The 22,469-nt window shown below is 34.8% G+C and overlaps 1 protein-coding gene across 7 annotated transcripts in view; it reads right to left on the bottom strand.

The window, feature by feature from the left end:
• BCAS3 (BCAS3 microtubule associated cell migration factor) overlaps window positions 1–22,469 on the bottom strand; it is a 592,235-nt gene that overhangs the window by 331,862 nt on the left and 237,904 nt on the right. The gene's annotated exons all lie outside the window — the stretch shown is intronic.

Genomic DNA, 22,469 nt, shown 5'->3' with positions numbered 1-22,469 from the left:
GGATCCATGATCTCTGTAATTTTTTTTATTTAACTGATATGTTGGCCAAATGATAAATTTTTAGCTAAATTTTGTGAGCTGAAGTGCTATACCAATTTGTAGTGCTTTCTTAACACAAACAGAAATCACAGAGTCGCTAAAAAAAAAAAAAAGACAAGCATATCATAAGGGAGTATACTATATTTTGGAGCAGAAGCACCCTCTTGGACATTTATTATTTCTGTATTATTTGGTGTCACCACCTTGTGGCCTACAGCTACAAAATTCAAGTAAGTTACAAATCTCACAGAGAGAAGGGTTTAAAATATAAAGGCAGAAATTGTTATTACATTATCAAAGTCCTCTTCAGATATAAGCCACACAGAATTAGAAATTTTGGGTCACTTTGCTTGTTTTTCTGAATTTCCATGATTTGAAATGCTGTTATATTGGGAATTAGGTTCCTAAACAACTTATAACTTCTCAAGTAGATATCACACAAACATCTGCCCAAATACACACAGAACTCACTACAGATGATATTTCAATTTTCAAAACTCTGAGAAACCTGTTCAGTCACCTTTTTCCAAAGAAGAAAAATGATTGTAAAGCATCTTTGTAACCGTAAATAATGGTTTTTCAGAGAAACTAAAGCTAGAAAAAGAATAGAGAAAAATCATATTAAATTTCTTTTCTTTTTAAAGATAGCCAGTGATTTGATGCTCTTCTCCAATGGGTCATTATATCCAACGAAACTTCCTGCTTCTACCTATACCTTGTCATTATCTGCAAAAATGCCAGCTAGAATTTTTTTTTAAGATTTATTTATTTATTCAGAGAAAGAGAGAGAGGTAGAGACACAGGCAGAGGGAGAAGCAGGCTCCATGCAGGGAGCCCGACGTGGGACTTGATCCGGGGTCTCCAGGATCACACCCCGAGCTGCAGGCGGGGCTAAACCATTGCGCCACCGGGGCTGCCCACCAGCTAGGATTTTGATTGGGATTGCAATGAATCTGCAGATCAGCTGAGAAACTGTTGCAATCTTAACAATATTAAGTCTTTCAAGCCACGAGCGTGAGATGTCTTTTCATTTATGTAGGAATTCTTTAACTTCTTTTTTTTTTTTTTCTTTCTTTCTTTAACTTCTTTGCACATTATTTTGCAGATTTCAGGGTACAAGTTTTATTCATCTTTGGTTAATGTATTCCTATTTATTGATGCAACTTCTAAAAAGAAATGTTTTCTTAATTTCACTTTTCAGATTGTTCATTGCCAACATAGAGAAATACAGTTAATTTTTGTATATTAATCTTGTATCCTATAACCTTGCTGAACTTGCTTATCTCCGTATTTCGTGGATTCCTTAGGATTTTCTATATGCATGATCATGTCATCCCAAATGCCTAATAGCCCTGGTTACAACTGCCAGTATAATACTGAGTAGAAGTGGCAAGAGTAGACTATAATTCATTTAAGTTAATTTTTGTATATGGATTGAGGTATGAATTGAGGTTCATTGTGTTCACTGCTTTGAAATTGGATGGCCACTTGTTTTATGACCATTAAAAAGATGATCCTTTCTCCATTGAATTGCCTTTTCATCTTTGTCAAAAGTCAACTGACCATGTCTGTGTGGATCTATTTCTAGATTTTGCTTAACTGATCCATGTGTCTATCCTTTCACCAGTACCACATTTTTTTGATTACTGTAGTTTTATAGTGATTCTTAGTAAATCATGCACTTACACAGAAACTTTCCATGTTATAAAAGTGACTCCAGTGTTAATAATTCATCAACTTTTTCATACAGAAAATACCTGATTGACCCAATACTATTTTCAAATCATTGTTCCTGATTTCTTATAAAAGTTATCTGCCCTGGTTCTATGGTTAACAGTAAATATGGTATTTTATAAATAGCAGCAATAGTAAATACTTACTTTTTTTAAAACTAATTTGAATTAAGGAGACAAATTTATATAAAAATGCCTCCCAAAAGATCCTAATGAGTATCTTATTTCTAAATGACATCCTGAAACACATTTTTTTCTTTTTTAAGTTTTTATTTAAATTCTAGTTAGTTAATATATAGTGTAATATTAGTTTCAGGTATACAATATAGTGATTCAGTACTTCTACACTTCACCCAGTGCTTATCACAAGTGCCTTCCTTAATACCCATCACCTATTTAGTCCATTCCCCCAACCACCCTCCCTCTGGTAACCATCAGTTTATTCTCTATGGTTAAAAGTCTGTTTCTTAGTTTGCCTCTCCCTCTCTTTTCTTTTCCCTTTGCTCATTTGTTTTGTTTATTAAATTCCACATATGTATGAAATCATATTGTATTTGTCTTTCTCTGACTTATTTTGCTTAGCATAATACTCTCTAATTCCATGCATGTGGTTGCAAAGGCAAGATTTCATTCTTTTCTTATGGCTGAGTAATATTCCATTGTCTATATATACCATATCTTCTTTATGCATTCATCAATTGATGGATGCTTGGGCTGTCTCCATAATTTGGCTATTGTTGATGATGATGCATTGGGGTGCATGTATCCCTCTGAATTAGTATTTTGTATTCTTTAGGTAAATACCTAGTGCAATTACTAGATGGTAGGGTGGTTCTATTTTTAACTTTTTGAAGACCCCCCGAACTGTTTTCCAGAGTGGCTGCACCAGTTTTTATTCCTACCAACAGCGCAAGAGGGTTCCTCTTTCTCCACAGCCATACCAATACCTATTGTTTCTTTTGGTATTGACTTTTGCCATTCTAACAGGTGTGAAGTGATATTTCATTGTAGTCCTGATTTGTATTTCCCTGATGATAAGTGACATTGAGCATCTTTCACACGTCTCTTGGCCACCTGTGTTTCTTATTTGGAAAAATGTCTGTTCATATCTTCTGGCCATTTTTAATTGGATTATGAGGTTTTTGGATGTTGGGTTTCATAATTTCTTTATAGATTTTAGATATTATCCCTCTATCAGATATGTCATTTGCAAATATCTCATTCTGTAGGCTGTCTTTTAGTTTTGCTGATCATTTCCTTTGCTGTGCAGAAGCTTTTTATTTTGATGTAGTTCCAATAGTTTATTTTTGCTTTTGTTTCTGTCACCTCAGGAGATATACCTAGAAAGAAGTTGCTGCTGTGGCTAATGTCAAAGAAGTTACTGCCTGTGTTCTCTGAAAGACATTCACTCTTAAAACAGCATCAATCAGTACAGAGGGAGAACTACCACACTGTAGCTAATGGTAGCTTCAGAGGTAGTAAGAAAAGGTAAGAAGCTCTTTTTAAAAAGTCATTATAAGATGAAGGCATCTTCAGAATTAGCATAATGGCTTAAACAAATGAGTTGTTTTGTGGGACATAAATCTATGGAACAATCAGTGTAAACATGCGATGTCTCTCCAGCAAAATTAGATAAGAAATGCACAAAAATATTTAGCTATCTACCCAATTTCCAAATCTAAATTCACATTAAAGTTAATTGAAGTGAAGTTAATTGAAGGTGAAGGTGAACCCACACCTACTAGAAGGATAATAAAAGACAATATTCAGAATATACATAAGATGCTCTAAGCCCTCGAATAAATTACACAATAATATCTACACTCACACAACACAGAACCTTATAGGTAATATGAAAAGTGAAATGCCAGGAGGACTGGGTAGCTCAGTGGTTAAGTGGCATGCCTCAGGGCATGGTCCCAGAATCCCATGATTGAGTCCTACATAGGGCTCCCCACAGGGAGCCTGGTTCTCCCTCTGTCTATGTCTCTGCATCTCTGTGTGTGTCTCTCATGAATAAATAAAATCTTAAAAAAAAATGTGGAATCCCATTACAAGATTTGATATTTGTAGAGGAATAACAGAAAACTTTCTTATAGTTAAATCACTCAAAATAATTTATCATGACACTATTTAAACCAATGTAGATATAAATAATGCAAGATTCACCATTAGATAATTATAATAACACTAATTTGAATCTGCAATCAGACCACAGCGCTAAAATGTCACAAGTTAATGAAATTCAAGGACTGTTTGTAACACACACATTTTACAACTAGTAATCAAATATTAGTTGAGTAACTTAGCTCAAGATTACATACTGTGAAGACAGCATTCTTTGGTTATCATGAAGCTTACAGTCTAATATGCATGAAACAGGAATAATTTACATTCTAATTGCTTGGTACTAAGAGATAAGTACAAATAGGATCACCTATTTGGAGATGAGATCATGCAGCAGATGGGACATAACCTCGGCTTTGCAAGATGCACAAAATATGGATATGAGTAGGAGAGAAGAAATCTGAGCATGAAGGATAACATAAATAGCAGAGTGTGTAAAGGGATGCCCCATTTGTGAGCAATAGTAAGGAATCTCTAGCAAGCAGTAGGAAGATAAAACAATTTCAGTTTTAAAAGAACTTTTTAATTGAGCCAGTGGAGCAGGAACTTAGGTAAATTATTTAGCAAGGGAACAACAGTACAGATTTTGAGATTGCTACACTTTATGGATAGGATGAGTGGTCTAGAAAAATGAAGTGATTCACTGAGAAGCTCCAAGTCTTGTGATTTAGTTAGCTGTAACTTAAAACCCTTCATTGGCTCACCAGGATGAAAGGCAACCTCCAAGGAACATAAAAGGTGCTTCAGATCTATCCCTCTCAGCCCACAATTCTATTGTCAAGCAACACCCAAGTCTGTGGGCATTTATTTACCCTGGGTGTCTGTGTTTATGATGTAGCGTGCAACACCCAGCCCGTTTGAAAGAGTAAAGTAAGTTGGGTAGATTTATGTTCACATAGGGGTATTGTCTGTCTTCTATTTTATTGGACATGGCAAGTAATTATAAAAATAGCTTTAATGAAAGAATAAATGGATTAACAAAACACTCAAGGGTGACAAGGTTCACAAAGGTGAACTTGGAGATAGCTACTAACTCTGGTAATCTTCAGTAGGGTCATTTCAGACAAGAGGTGGGAAAGTCAGGTGGAAAGGGAGAAGTAAAAGAAATGTTGAGAGGAAATGATCAAGGTAATGGACAGAGAATACAGATTTAAGAACTCTGGAGACTGATGTCTGTAGACATCAAGATGAGATACTATACCAAACAAAGGTTTCATCAACATGCATTCTTTCGCTTGACATTTTTTGAGCCTTATCAGTATAAGCTCTTGTCCTAGTCCTGGATGACTAAGCCCAAGGGCCTCCTAAAGAGTTCATAACATAATGAAACAGAAACTATATAAAAAGTTTACAATGGGAGAAAACATGCTAACAAAGATATTTGTGAAATGTCTCAGGAACAAAAAAAAAAAAGAGAGACATTTTTATTGTTGTTTTAAAGGGACAACTTAAAAGGGAAAATAGGTATACAAATTTTAAGCACAGAGGAAGAAGTCTGTATTTTTATACTGTTACTTTTCAAATAGAAAATAAAGGATATGATGAGAAATGTGCAAACAATTACATCAGCAGTAAGTAAAATGAGGGAACTGCTTAGACAAGAAATGTCACTGGCTGACACATAATGATCTACATGTAAAAGATACACATTAATAGATACCAAATTTAAAAATGAAAGTTCATATTCAATAAATTAAACACACAAAAATTATAATGGTCCTTCTCTTTTCAAGTGTTCAAAATCTTTGTTTAAAAATGATTTTTCACTATCCCTTGTGTCATGGATTTTCTTTGAAAATGTAGCTAGAATCTAACAAACCTCCAGATTTATCATCCAGGAAAACTGGAGACTTTTCCAGAGGAGGGGCAGTGTCTTACTAATTGTTGACAGCTCAACAAATGTTTACCAAATGAAGTGAATTTTTTTTCTTATGTCCAGGAAGTACAGGAAATACAGCCCCATGATCTATAGAAAAAATTCATTTTGGAGGGGACACAAAGTACTTCAGGAGACAGCCAGATGCTGGAATCCATGGGTTTAGCTATTCTGCTTAGTCTCATGTTGACTAAGCAGGAGCTTAGATTTGATAACTTTTTGAACAGATCTTCAGACACTTCCTTATGGTTATATCAAGCCTAAATTCCCAAGCCAGGATTTTTCATTAGGCCTGAAGCCTCTTAATATAATGAGGTTCAGCAGGAAGAAACTTGTAGTATCTCAAGTCTTGGATGAGGATTAAATCTGTCCCTCTATTTTATCCTTCAATTTCCCTTTGGACAGAGAGAGATAGTAGCACTTGTTCTCTGCTCTACCTCTCAGGCATATATAGAATAGTAACAGCAAAATTAAAAATTTCCAGGATCAATGAAGAGTCACTACTTAAATCCTAAATGTCATCTTCAGTAACTATTCCTTACTATACTTTTCTCTTAATTATATAAGTACAATGAAAATAGCAGAGGTTATTTAATTGGAGTTTTAGTAGTGAGCTTTATAAAACTTTAAAATGCATATTATATTTCCACACACCATTACACTTTTGAATTCCAGCTGGGACAAGACCTGTAAGTGACAAATGCCATGAGAATGGATATTCTCACAGTATTTCTGGCACATCTAAACAGAGGAAGTCCCAAAAATCTCATGAGAAAATAACCCCTTCTAAGACTCTCATCCCAGTTTTTTGGGCTTACTCTATATAAACTTCTATAAGCCTTAGGCTTTTGGGTCTTTATCCAAATCCACAAGAGCTTTGATCCTTTAGAGGTTTACCAGTCCCCAAGATAGAGTTCTCTTGGGAGACAAAAATCCCAAGTTCCAATAAAATGGTTTCTCAATAAATTAAAGCTGAAATTCTATTTGGGAGTAGAAAATCATTTAAAAATCAGAATTTATAAAACATCCCTTGATGCTTAAAGCTATGATATTTTGTTTTTGTTTTCAGTTGTTTATTTGTTTTGTTATTATTGCATTTATTGTTAGAATACAAAGCACTAAACCAGAACAGTTCACATTGGGGTCTAACCACCTACTTTCTGTGTTTACTTGAACAAATTTCCATTTTTGAAAAAAGAATTATGAAAACAACCTCATGTGCTCTTCCCACCACCCCCCTTCTACCTTTCAGAAGAATACCTGCAGGTACCTTCTACTGAGGCACTCAATTCCCATCCGAACACATGGTACCTGTCTGTGCTTCAGGCTGACATGTTATAACCTGTTTACTAGAAGTTTTGCTAACTTCAAAATGCCATCTTATTATTTAGGCATTGTCCCCAAATATGTTTTCCCAGACATTCTATACTATAGAAACACAGAGGAAAAATGGATTAAGTTGTGGATAAAAGTAAAGAGACAAAACGACAATGGGCTTTGTTGCTGCACTAGAGGAACAGTTTGTCAGGTCAGCTTTGCAGAGAGGCATATTCCCAAACCAGTCATCATTAATGGACTCACTTCCACAGGAAAAAAAAAAAAAAAGACAGAGTCTGAAAACTCCGGACAAAAGAAATCCCTGCAGACAAAGTAAAAACAAATTAAAAGACCCATTATAAAACACAGATGCTACAAGGAAAATAAACTTTGCAAGATTTACTGGTTTTTGACAAACGTGAACATTTGTGGAAAAGACATCAGCAACAACTCCCAGGTAATGTGGCTGCAAAGCTAGACTCCTTTCTGTTTTATCTTTACCCTCTCTGCAGAAGCTGCCAGGTTGGTATTCTTAGCTTCTGAACGCAGTGATGTGAGAACATGAAGCTGGCAAACTGCCAGCTTCAAGAAGTTTCTGAAGCAAGATCCTGAAACTGTTGACCATTTCAGATTATGCTAAATATTAAAGTTATTGATATCAGTATATCCGTATGCATTTCTTCTTAAATGTAATCAAGAAAAAATATGACATAAAATGTGATTATATACCGCCTCCCCCCACTTTAAAAAAAATTCCCTATCCTGTCATATACTGTGAAACAAGGCAAATAAAAGCAGTTAAAATGACACTAAGCAATCAAAGGATCAGAGCTGTAGATCAGAAAGTATCTTAAAACAGTATTACATCAGTGAGAAAGAGAAAACTTTTTACTATAGGTTTCTAGAAGCACAAACTACAGTCTGTTGCCAGAGGTGGTAGAAGGAATATTCTAGAAATAAGAGGTATAAGAGACTAAGAACTATAATGTAATAAAGTGGACCAAGTGGAGCATCTGGAAGATAAAGGAGCACTGTCTTTTGTTGTCATTAGGGATGCAGGGATAAATATAAAGTAGCAAAGACGGAGTTGTAGAAAAAAAAAAAAAGGAGCCAAGGCAGTGTTGACGGTCCCCCATGGGAGAGCCGTGTTATCAAGAGGTCTGCATTTTCTTCTCACTTGTTGATCGTTATCAGGGATACAGACCTTATTCACGTTAGGTACTCCATTTTTCTGAAAATTTACCACAGAAACTTCCCTATATGTTAGACTCCTACAATAGTGTCAGATTCTCTTCTCATTACCTCTCTACACATTTATCTACAAAATCCATTCTTGTTCTAGGATACAAGTCTCTCTATCAGTGTCCTCGATCTGCTGATATTTTAAACTATTCCATTTTATAATTGGATGAATGTGGCCCACTGAAAGCCAGTGTCCATGTAACAACCTGCCCCCCACCCTCATCAAGAAGGCAATTCTATAGGAAGACCGTCATTCCCAAACATCCCATCATTATAGTTCTCGTTCCAACGATTTCGCTGTTCTCAGACCTCATGTAGATGTTCTATCCCTTACATATCTTTCCCAAATGAAAACCAGGTAATGAGTTCGTAGGGGGCGATTGTGTGTGTCTATGTGTGTGTGTGTGTGTGTGTGTGTGTGTGCGCGCGCGCACATGTGTGCTTTTTTGCTTTCCACAGACGACCAAAACTTTTGGTCTGCTTTTAATATCCTGCTGTGGAATTGACAGGGATAAAAATCCAAAATATACCCGTGAGTTTAACTAAGTTAACTCTGTAGTTGAAAAGCTCCCAACTTCTTGACTCTGTCAAAAAGAGTACAATGGTAGCTTGTTTTGAAACAATCACTGGAAATCTGGGCTTTGAAAAGTTAAAATCACTGCTTACTCTCGCTTGCCATCTAATTTAACATTAAAGCTTTCTCAGCCAAACACTCGATAATTATTTAATCAAAACCAAATAAAATCCTTTCAGAGTATATAAAAAGTATCCTGTGCAAATGGGAATTTCCTGAATGTGGGTTGTTTTGGCTGGGGTGGGAGTCTCTATTTCTCTATTTTGTTCTTTTTCTTGTTCTTTTTTTCCCCCCTTTCCTAGATGAGAATGACAAGCTTCCCAGCTGCAGTTCTAGAACTTTCACCCTCCTTTTTGACCTTTTCTCAGGCGTATTCCAGTATAATCTGTAATCTACTCAAGTAGGAAAAGGAAGCAAAGCGCCCTGGTGAGAAACAGTGCCTTCTGACCCACATACCAAACTGGGCGGAAGCAATGCTTGTTCACAGGAGCCAAGGAGAGTAGAATACACAATTAAAAGAAAATGAATAATATACACATATTTTTTAAAAGACTGTTAACGCCACCCAGTTTACAGTGACAAAGTTCAAGACAGAAAAGAGCTCAAGGACAATTCTCACTGGGTACTGACTTGTTTCTCCCTGTAATTTTTTTAGGGGGGACCAACAGATGATGGACTAAAAACACAGCAAACCATTATGCATTTCATGCAAAAACACTTGTCGCTCTTCAACTAAACAGTTCAGCGACACAGACAGGTACTTTGGGGAAGGGTGGAAAGATAAGATAAATCTTCCACAAACTGACTTGAAAAAAAGAGTGTAATCTTTTTTTTTGCAAGATGGAGATTAAGGTTTTTAATGACATCATCATCACTTCTTCCCACCATATACAAGGTAGCTTGCATGGAGATTTGCACTAGTGCTTATTACACGTCAGGAGGATTAAAACTTTATGTTCTGGAGAACTGAAATGCTACTAATCACTGAGTAACTATTTAGAAATTTATGTATTGCATATTTACACAAATATATGTTTATAAATAATTAAATTAAAATATGCGAGGTTGTTCTCCTTTTGTAATCTGAATACATTCTCACCAGTTAATTATTTTAGTGTGCTCACAACTGTCATATATAAATTTGATTATTTTTCTTTCCTTAAATCTAAAATAAACCCAATAAATTTAAAAAGTTGAAACATAAAAATTGAAAATCAAAAGGAGCTAATTGTTGCTAAACTGCACATATAGCAAGGACAATCTACATTTCTCCAAAAAGATATTAAAGCATGCTTAGAACCAGGAATTGTGGAATGTAAAAATAAGCCTGGAAAGGGAGATGAGATCATTGCTTATAAGATGCAAGAATACTAACAGGGGGAAATTAAGAAATACGTCTGAAAAGTTTCAGAGATAAAATAAGGTGTATGGGACAGGTCATGTAATATATTATAGAAAATTCTTTGCCTGCATTTCCTCTCTGCTTTATCTGTGGTATGACTTAGTCTCAACTACATAGCCAGCCCAAATTTATAAAACAAATGAAAAAATCTCCCCCACAAGTGGGAAATTCATTTGTTTATTGTTCTTAGAACACTCCAAGATTTCAGATGGAGAAAATTTATAAGAGCTGGTACTTTTAATATTTAAGAAGTTTTAGCAAGTCTTAATTCATTTTAGGCATTAAGAATGTAGTTTGCTACTCTTACAACACGAAAAACCAAACAAAACAGTAAATAGACTATATTTAGCACTAGAGATGACAAAGTAAACTCATAAATAAGAAGAATAAAAGAATAGTATCCTGGGTCTTTCACTTTAAGCTTAAAATTATTTCTAAATCTAATATATTTAAGCAGTCTCAAAATTTCCCACTCTTCTGAATCGAGCTCAAATAGTGTTTGGAGACTAAATGCTCAGGAGTGAAGGCTTTTAACCCTGGTGAAAAATCTCCAGAATTAAAAACCCCATAGTCTAACATCACTTAGACCAAATTTGGGGTTCGATGAACTCCCCAAAGTGTAAATAAATCCTACTCAAAATTCTTTTGAAAATATACCATACCCAAATCCTTCATGCTTATCTCATAATGAATGGATTTCGTATCACTGCAGCAGAGCAAATAGGATGAACTTCACTGTCCAAAGGAAAAAAAAATACATAAACTTATCTGCATCATTCAACAAATATAACTTTATTACTTAAACTGTTGAACATATAGGATGTGAAAGAACTGAGAGTTGGCTCTGAAATAAAAACAAACACTGTAACAAGACAAAATAGTAAATAAGCTGCAAGATTTAAGGTGCATTTGTTTCAGACATGGAGGATTCAACATTTGTAAAACTTGTCTTTTTCAAATAAACGTTGTATATACTTCAGGAAAAATTAGATACAAAATCAAAGTATTTTCTGTTGACACCAGAGTAGTAAAATGTAAGCAATTTTCCTAATAGTCAAAAAGATATAAACTGGAATATCAAAAGTAAAGCTCCCCTCTCCCTACAACCTCCTTCCCGCTCCCTCACCCCCACCACACAGAAGCTTTCCTTCTTTTTACCCATGACTGTTAAGGATATTTTCTGGCTCTATTTCAGCACCATGACTCAGGTCATGAGAAGTGTCAAAGATGCATTTCCTTCAGATGGGAAAAAGCAACAGATTTTAACAACCATACAAAGTTGGGAGTAGAGTGCAAAAGGGCCCAGTCAGCATTTTTGACAGCAGGGAAGATAAAACCTTTTATATTCACATATATTTATTTCCAGCTTAAAAACATTTAAATATCTTTCTATAAAATATGCTTACATGTTCTGCTCAAGAAGAAAACAGGAAACCCATACCCAGTTTAGCTGTCTAAATTATCAACAATTTGTGAAAGAGAATTGTTCACTGAAAAAAAATAAGTACACATGTGTTAATAAACTGTTCAAGTCTTTGTCTTCAAAACTTATTTAAAACAAAACAAAACAAAACAAAACAAAACTTATTTTTCCAAAAGCAAAATCACGAATTTACCGGTGTACATAAAAATTCCCTTGATAGAAAGTCCTTGGGAGTGAGAACCACCAGGAGGAGTGGTACTATAACCCTATCTGGGCACCATATCCTTCCCTGCAATTCTTCTGCCTTAGCAGAAACACTTTTTCTTAATCAGCTGGATCATTGCCAAAAGCCATATTCATTTATCAGTACTGTCATTTTATATTTTCTGTTATCCATGATTTTATCAAATGTGGACACATTTCAATCCATTCCAAAATTAGACAAGAGTGAAATACTAGTGAACATTTTTTACGCATTCCCTACTAAGGATGAAAATGGAATAGCCTGTCTCTTCTGAAGCTGCCAACAACAACAATGCCCACATTAATTCCAGTCTATCCATTCTGAAATAGTTTCACTCCTGTGCCTCATTTCTAGCTTCAATATTCTCACCTGCAAAAACACATCATCCAATGTTAATAACTCTTTCAATGAACCTTAAATCCCTTTCCTTTTCTCATCCTCCTCCAAATTCTAAGCATTATTTTATGCTAAGAACCTAGTATGCTAAGAATCATAATGGTTTCTATTTCTCAGTATGTGTAACCCTGGCACAGCCCTGACCCCACTATCCCTACCCTTTTGTAGCTTATAAACTATGAGCCAGCAGTCAGATTTTTACTTCCTGCTCAGATTTTAGGTTCAAGTGTACTCATGGCTGCTATTCCCAAATTTGATAATTTCTAAATTTGTTTATGTGGGTCAGTCATTCAGACACTGGTCATTATGTATCCTAAGAAACCTTATTTCTACTCTCTTCTCCCTCTCCATTTTTTTCTAAAACCAAATTTTGAAAAAAATGTTTCAAGGGACTCTGACCCAGAATTTTCTTAACTGTCTTCCTCCTCCCTGGAAAAGTAAGGCAATGGTAACATGCAAATAGGTATTTCAAGTCCTCTTGCTGTTATTCTAATCACTAGAAAAAGCAATAGAACTCCTTCAACTTCCTGAAAACTGACTTCTAAGTTGATTGTCATAAAGTCTCCACCACCCCAAGCCCACCCCAAACAGAGGATTCCTTTTTGGGAAAACTGACCAGTCTAAGTGAAAAGATCTGCAGACAGTATTGACTGTGGGTTCCCTAAAACAACTGCCAGTCCCACCTAAGGGAGAGATCAGTGGGAACTAGAAGCTAGTATGATCTACTCATGCTCAAAAGAACTTCTAATCAGTTCTTAGTAGAACTGATTCTTTAGTATGGCTGTGACGATTAGCTGAATAAAAATAATGAAATAAATTAGTAAATAATAATATTTCAATAATAAAAATAAGAATGATCACCAATGATTCCTAGACGGTCATGTCAATATTTTGGTCTAATCAGTCTAAGACTAGGCTGAAGCATTAGTACTTTTTCAATCTACCTAGAGTAAGTTATAATGTACAATCAGAGTTGAGGACCACTGTCCTAATATGAAAGATAACAATCGCAACAAAAAAACTGAAAAAGGAACTCATATGAAATAGAAATAATGCAAGAAGCAAAATATGCCTCCAAAATTGTCTCTATATCTCAAAGAGATTAAGAATTAAAAGACAAGGGATCCCTGGGTGGCGCAGCGGTTTGGCGCCTGCCTTTGGCCCAGGGCGCGATCCTGGAGACCCGGGATCGAATCCCACATCGGGCTCCCGGTGCATGGAGCCTGCTTCTCCCTCTGCCTATGTCTCTGCCTCTCTGTCTCTCTCTCTGTGACTATCGTAAAATAAAAAATAAAAAATAAAAATTAAAAAAAAAAAAACAAAAAAAAAAGAATTAAAAGACAATAATGTGATAAGAAAAAGATTGTTGGGAGAAAAGGATATCTTAAAACATGTTGCAGAAATAAAAATACAACAAGGTTAGAAGACAAAGTTGGGGATACTCTCATAAAGTAAAACAAAAAGACAAACAAAAATAGAAAATGAAGTTACAGGTTCAACGTAGGAGATCCATTATCCAACTAACATGATTTCTATTAAGGGACAAAAAAAGAAAACAGCAAGGAAAAAACTGCGAAGAACTGAAAGAGAAGCTTCTGCGGAGTGGAGGGGGTGGGGAAAGAGAATGCCATTTTTCATTATAAAATTGTGGTCTTATTTGACTTTTATCATAAATGCATTACTTTGATGAAAAGATACATTAAATAGGTAAAGAAAAACAACAAAATTCCAATCAACGTTAGCAGAAAAGAGAAGCAAAGATTAACTATAAGCTCTAATTATGCCTCAATTGTAGAGTTTAATCAATCTGGTCCCATCAGGTATGGATATAACAGATCCTTGAAGAGAAATACATAGAAAATCGAAGAAAGGAATTTTTAGAACATTACAGACAACACTTATTCAAATGATTAAAAAATTAGCCTCCATTCAACCACTTTAATTCATTCAAAGAAGCTAGGTATCTGGATGGAGTACTAAAAATGGATTTTAATTAATAGTAATAGATTTCAAAAGTCAGATTCTCTAAGAAGACTTTGAGGCATATGTCATAGAAAACATAATAAAAAGGAAGCTGGGTTATTATAAAATGTTTTAAGACACCAACATCCATGCTGGGGTTGCCTGGATTACAATCACAGGAAAGTTTAGAAAAGATCGCCCTCTAGAGGTATGTCTCATTATCCATTGAAAAGCAAAACCATAAAAACCTAGTGTCTTGATTTGCCAAGGTAAAAAATAGAGAATATATTTCATGAGCAATAAAAACCAAAAGAACGAATTCCAGATTAGTTTCAATGACTGACTACTTTATGTGAAATTTAAGAGAAAACTTTCAGAGGGAAAAAATGTGGCATATTCCAAATGAAATAGACAAAAAGATAAAATATTCTAGCAGAGTTCAGTTTTTATAGCACTATATTTTAAAGTTTATTTTAAAGGCAATATAAGAGTTTTTAAAGGTACTCCACAGGTTATTTTATTTTCCTCAAAAACTATGCTATCTGAACCTCCCTCTCAATTTTGTTATGAACCTAAAACGCTCTATAAAATAGTCAATTAAAAAACTTTGCTATCTTTAATAGATGGTTTTTCAGTTAGTGCTTCTAAATGAAAGCATCTTGTTTTCAGTAAGGTATTATGAGGTCTCTCTCTTCCACCCACTTTCCCTAAAGAATTCATCTGGTCTCTCTGAGAAATGATAGGAAGTGACATGAGAATATTTAAAATATGTATGGTTTTGTTGTATAGTAAAGGTAAAGATTAGCATAATATTGTAATTTTGCAACATCATAAAAAGGACAATAAAAGAACTTATAAGAAAACAAATTCACTAGGAAAACTATTAGATCTAACAAGAACAAATTAGAAACAAAACTTCATTCTGAACTAAAACAATAAACTACACATAACCAATAGAAACCCAGGTAGTAAACTAAGATAGCCTAAAAGAAGATTTTATCCAGTTAACATGTATATACTACATATATACTCCATGTGATATGAGGCATAAAATTTAAAGCAGAACTACAGTGCACATGATTGATTTTTCTTGGCAAAAATTAAAACATACAAATGGAAACTTCAATCCACAAGTAAACAGCGATGTGGAAAGGGAAGGCAAGAAACATACCATTATTATTGATTGTCTTAAGTAGGTGAAACTATATAAGGCTTAAATGTGTGGTTGTTTTGTATTTACAATTGTGATGTGGTGTGTATCAAGAAAACTACTGATCAACAAAAGCAAGTAATTACAAAACCATTAAATAAACAATTTCTGAGTGGTAAAAAGAATGCATCATACAGATGCTAACAAGAAAAGTGATGCTACCAGTTATTTAAAAATACTTCACTAAAACCTGGAGACTTCAAGTCCAAGAATTCGGAGGCCCCTCTAGAGGTCTCAGTCTCCTCAACCAGCTCCATTTGGAAGAAGCAGAATCTGGAATTCAGATGCCAAAAGCTGTGACTCAAAGAGGACTCCTCCCCTGAGGAACAATGAGTTGATGGGAAAGGAGACACTTCCAGGAACTCTGGAGAACTGCAGAAGCGAATCCAAAACCCCTCTGTTAACTTGATGGAAACAGGATAAAAAAAAAAATTTTTTTAAAGCCCTATCATGTAATGAATGTCATATTCCTGAACCTATGTTGGAAAACTAATTTGTAAAGTAAAGAAATGCAAAGACTCAAGAGTAGGTGAATAAATCAATCAAATTGTGTTTCCTGATGTAGGGTATTAAAATGAGCAAAAACAGATGAAACAGAAGGAATGTTGCTACTTGTACCTTCAGGTTTGTGTTGGTATCTCCCTTCACCTCAGAAACAGTATCAGAAGTCAAAGGCAACTTATCAATATTAAGTCCAACAATGCTATAAAGCCTATACATAATAAAGTCACAATTATATTTCATTTACTCCTTAGTCACTGAATTACTCATTTATTCTGTTTTCTGGGTAAGAGGCCTACACAAAAATACAAAAAAATAAATCAGTCCTTATACCCCCTTAATAATAAACAGTATCCATGACAATAATCATAGTAGCTAATCATTCACTGAGGATTTGATATGTACCAAACACTACTTAAAGTGTGGTGATCCTGACCGTAACTCTGTAAAGGTAGGTAATATTATTACACTCATTTTATAGATAGAAAATTAAGGCATGGGTATATTAAGGAATTTGTTGAAGATTACAGACTTAGGGAATCATGGGGGATAGAGTCTACCACAGGCAATCTGACTCCAGGTCCTCTAACTGCCTTCCCAACTTAGTGATGGATATCATGAAGAAAAGGGGGGGGGCAGTTAAAAGGAGTGAGCAACAAGTACAGATAAAGAGCATACAGGAGGAGTAAACACATAAAATTACACACTTTATATGAAGAGGGAGAAAGTGCATCATCAGCTGAGCTGAGCTTGACAGATGCATTCATCATTTACCTGAAGAAATAAGCAGAAAGCAGTTCAGAGGGAGGAACACGATGTTGGAGCTGGAAAGCAAAGGCAAGTCATTAAATTTGCGTGGGGCATAAAAAATAGTGGAAGAAATGGTTTCTTAATTCATCAAAAATTTACTAATTGGTAGAAGAAATGCTGTTCTCCTAGAGGACAATTTTCTGATCTTTGCCCCTTTCTTTGAAATTCCCAAAACCTACCACCAGCCTCATGTCCTGATTCCATAAAGAAACTAAAGCAGTCTTCTCTTTCCCCATTTTCTTGTTCCCTTTTATATCAGTGCTTCTTGACAGACTTAGCAATACTGGTTTCCCCATTTCTCTCTTCCCATCTTGCCAAAATCCACTCCTGTCAGGCCCCTACCAACTCTACCAAACTGCTCTTATTGCAGTCACATAGCCTCTATGTTACTAAATTTGATGGTATTCTTTTTCTCAGTCTTTATCTTAATTGACCTACCAGCAGAATTTGACATACTGTTCCCTCCCGTCTCACAGAAAAAAAAAAAATTTTTTTTTTCATTTGGCTTCCAGGATTTTCATGTATGGTTTTCCTTCAACGTCACTAGCTACTTAATGGCGTAAGACCCAGGGCTCAGTCCTGAGACATCTTCATCTTCTTTTTTTCATATTCACTCAACTCACTTATGATCTCATCCAGCCTTTGGCTTTACTTAGTCCTTCCAAACATTCATCCTCAGACTAGCCCTTTCCACCAAACTCCAAGCTTGTAGGCTGAGCTATCCACTTAATATCACTAGGAGGTCAAAGACACATCTTAAAGTAAACATCCAGAACTTCTGATCCTGGCCCTATCCCCAAACCTGCTTTAACATTTCACTTGAAGATAACCCCATCCTTCCAGCTGCTCAGGCCAGAAACCTTACTAATCACTCTGACTCCTCTCCTCTCATACTTGATATAACATATACCAGAAACTCTGTTGACCCTACCATCAAAACGTATCAAGAATAAAATCACTACTCACAATCTCCATTACAAAACAATTTAGTCTAAGCCTTGTCTTCTCTCACCTGGATTTTTGCAATACTCTCCTAACTAGTCTCACTAGGCTTCTACCTTTGTCAACCTTAGACTGAATTTTCAATACAGATCTCTGTTTCAATCCTGCTAGAACACTGTCTTACCACATCACTTTTATTCTCAAAGCTCTCCACAGCTTTTCCATCTCATTCTAAGAGTCAGAGGCTGAAAGGATCTAACCACATTTCCTCCCCGACCTCATCTGCTAATATGCTCCGTGCATACTGTGCTTCAGCCACACTGTCTTCTTTGCCTTTCCTTGAACACTCTAGGCACATTCCCGGTACAGGGATTTTACAATGGCCGTTCCTTCCACCTCAAACTTGTTCCCCAAATATCTGCATGACTTTCTCCCATACTTCCATCAGATCTCTGTTCAAATATCATCATCTCAGTAAGCCCTGGTAGGAAGCTTTCTAATTTCAAATTGTGAAATTCTCTCCAGGCTTTCTCTATTCCCCCTTCCATTCTTTATTTTTCTCCATAGCACATAAAACTACCTACCTATCCATCTATCCATCCATCCATCCTGTTCATGGTTCATTTCACTCCACTAGAAAGTCAGCTTCATGGGAACAGGGATGTTCTCCTCTTTTGTTCACTACTATATTCCTAGGGCTCAGGAACAATGCCTAGACATAGTAAACATTAATTGTTGTTGAATAAATGAATGTATCTCACAGATGTTAAAATGAAAAGCAATGTTACCATGAATGAAAATTCTTCATTCTGAGCAGTAATGATTTAAATCTCAATTGTTTTTATTAGGACTTTAAAGATGTTTGAAAACTCTGGCTCGAAGCCTTAGAATCCACATTTTACCAATACTTCATGAAACATCAAGATACAAAATACAAACAAGAAAAAGACCCGATTTTCATAGAAGTCAATCTAATGGAAGTCAATATGTTACTTGTTAATGAACAAGTAAACATATTATAATATGTTACAAGTATATTCAAAGTGCCAATATCAAGGCTGATACAGATGACACAACATTGAGATTTTTTAAGAGAGGCTTAAGAAATGAAGCATTATTTTTAGCTAGATCAAAATGAAATAGGGTTTTAGTAGGCACTCAAGGAGGTAATAATTATTTCAAATAAAGAAAAGAATATAATAAGAAAGGTGCCAAGAAATGAACATGTGACATATTCAGGGAAGGGTACAAAAAACTAGGTGCAATGGGGCAAGGAGTTAGAAATAAGATGGGACCTTCTCTAATGTTCTAAAAGAATGATGAGACACTGAAAGATTTTATGCAGGAAAGTGGAGGATAAATATTTATGGATATCACGACTGTGATAGTCGTGAAAGGCTGGAGGACATTGAAACAGATGAGGTAAGAAATGATGATCAGGTATGCTTAATCATTTTTGTGTCAAGGACTACTTGGACAGTCTGGGAAAGCCTGTGGACTCTTTTTCAGAATAAAACTTATAAATGCAAGGAATAAAGTAGAACTACAAAAAAAAATAGAAACATAGTTATCAATATAGTGTAAAAATTAAGTTCTGTTGTGTATAATAAATATTTAAATCAGTAATCTTATTACATAATTCCAAAGCAATGAGGAACATAATATTTCAAAATATGTTCAGTAACTTAAAACATTTCAAGATATATATATTTTTAAATATAATGCAATACAGATGTATCTGTGTTTTTATTGGTGACAATGTCACAAGTACTACTAATATTACTGTCATGTGTTGTCTATATTCAAAATAAAAGGAAATGCTTAATTTTCATTAGAGGATAGTAAACACAAAGACATAATTTCTCCCTATGCATGCATGTTCATGGATTTTAAGTTAAGAACCCTCAGGGAAACTAAAATCCAGGCAGCAAGATAGGAAATGAAGGAGATATTTAGAGAGAATATATTTCAAATAAATAAACATCCTCTGTTAAGTAAAAAAAATAATAAATAAATAAATACATACATACATAAAAGGCAAAAAGATAAAATAATCCTAACCTAAACTGGATTAACTCCAGAGAGTAAAAAGGAAATATCCCTATATCAACTTCTATTTAACAGTTTCCTTTACTTTGCTAAAAAGAGCACAAACAACGGTAATACCGCCAAAGCATGATTCATTTTCAAGATGAATCCCTCCCTGTTCAAAGGTTTACATTGTTTTGACCAGCATCAGACTGTTTATCCACACAAACTGTAAATACATTATTTTTAGAACTAACCAACAACAATGCCCATTTTGTTTTGACATGTAGGACACAAAAAGAACATGGAGAAAAATGACCATCACTCGAATGTCTTCACTTCAAAAATGAGAAATACTATATACAGAGGAATGGGATGAAATTCCAAATAATAAAATTTTAAAACATTATCAGGAGGAAAATGCCTCCTGAAATTCCTTGCTTTCAAAGAGAATGTTAAGTACAGCAGTACTGTCAAACAGTATAATCTCTTCTCTGAGACACCTTCTGTTGACTTCACACAAAAAAAGGGAAGAAAGCTGTTAAAGCAATAAAGCCAAGAGAAAATCCTTTATTTTTACTCAGAAATTAAGTATTGTTCTTCAATTATTTCTTCTTTCACAAATGACAAATCCTTAATTGATTGGCACCTTGCACCCTTCTACAAAAATACACTGCAAGTTATTTGTTCGTGGTTATTTAATTTCTGCCTTTTCCCTTGGACTAGAAGATACATGAGAGCTGAGATTACCTCAATTTTTTTGTACGTTATAATCAAAGCCTAGCACAAAACCTTGTATATGGTAAGCTTAATAGGGAAGGAAGAACAGGAAGGGAAAAGAAGCTCAAAAGAAGACTTTCTGAATATATGTAAATGTAAGGACTATGAATCCTTCCTAATTTTTTACTATTATATTATATCTGTTCTCTGGTGAACCTAGCTGCACCACATGCATTCTGAATCTTTTTCCATAAAGTGTTTAATGGAATTTAACTGAAAGAAAATACTCAACACAAAGAGAAAGGTCCTCAAAGAACCTGTACAATGAACTAATTATATGACAAAATATTTACACCTAAAAGTTTAAGTTAATTATTCCTGAAGTAAGATTTCTTGCAAATGGCTGAAAACAAATATCCCATAGCTTACTAAGCTTTTTTTCCTTTTAAATTCCAAGTGCTTTTTAAAATGACTTAACCTAGGACTGATTCTAAAAGATTTTCAACCTTTTGAAGATCATAGATCACTAGTTAAATTAAGTAAACATAAATAAAACAAGTGTTCTTATAAGAATAATGGTGCCAAAGCATAAAGCATCATCTAAGGAGAAAACAGAAGTCCTGAATTTTTTTGAGTTACAGATCTCCCCAGGATCCATTTACCAACATATGTTTACAGCCTACCTTAAAACGTCCTACAAAAAAATACCTATCTAGAATTGATTAGGTATTACCAAGGAATATATGTTTAAGCAAAAGCTAAAACAAATAAGGATGGGCATGTATCCAAAAGAACTGCAGAGGGATTCAAACAAATACTTGCACATCCATGTTCATGAGAGCACTATTCAAAACAGCAAAAAGGTGGAAACAACCCAAATATCCATCTGTGGAAGAATAGGTAAAAGTACAGTATATACATACAGTGGAATATTACTTGAGCATAAAAAGTAATGAAGTACCGATATATACTACAATGTGGCTGTACCTCCAAAACACACTACATCATATAAGCCAGAAACAAAAGATCACCTATTGTATGATGGCAGTTATATGAAATATCTAGAACAGGTAAATTCACAGAGATGGAAAGTAGATTGGTGGTTGCTAGGGGCTTAGGTAGAGAAGAATAGGTAGTAATTGCTTAAAGAATATGTGGTTTTGGGGTGCCTGGGTGGCACAGTCAATTAAGGGCCCAACTCTTGGGTTCGGCTCAGGTCGTGAACTCAGAGTCAAGAGGTCAAGCCCAACTTCAGGCTTTTCACTCAACTCAGAGACTGCTTAAGATTTTCTTTCTCTTCCTCTATCCCTTCCCACCAGGTGCATGTACTTTCTCTCTTGAATAATTAAATAAATAAATATTTTTTAAAAAGAATATGTGGTTTTCTTGGATGAGGAAAATGTTTTGGAACTAGTTAAAAGTGGTGGTTCATTGTGAATGTACTAAATGCCATTGAATTGCTAACATTTTTATGGACATTTCAGATCAACTGAATAAATAAAAATTGGTTTCTGTAGTAACCATTATGTCTCTATATAATTTCCTATTCTTAAAAACCTAAATTGGTCATCTATCAAGGAGAACCTGCAATGCTCTTTAAAAAAAAAAATGGCATCTAATATAAACAAGTATTTTTTTTTTTTGTCATTCTAGTGGAAGTAAAGTGGTACAACACTCTGGTATCTACCAAGGTCAAGATTCATATACACATCCAGCATTTCCATTAAAAGATGAGTACACATTAGCACCAAGAAACAAGTATAAAATAAACTTTCATTGCATCACTACATATATTAACCCAACACCAGAAACCTACCAAATACAGATCAACAGCAGTGGTAAAAAAAAAAAAAAAATGTGTACAATGAACTATGTAACAGCAATGGAAATGAAGTAAACCTACACAGAAGTGAATTAATCTCA

Source organism: Vulpes lagopus, chromosome 12, assembly GCF_018345385.1.
Source record: "Vulpes lagopus strain Blue_001 chromosome 12, ASM1834538v1, whole genome shotgun sequence".
Classification (NCBI taxonomy): domain Eukaryota; kingdom Metazoa; phylum Chordata; class Mammalia; order Carnivora; family Canidae; genus Vulpes; species Vulpes lagopus.
The sequence above is the reverse complement of the archived record's forward strand: the minus strand, read 5'-3'. Positions and strand labels throughout refer to the sequence as shown.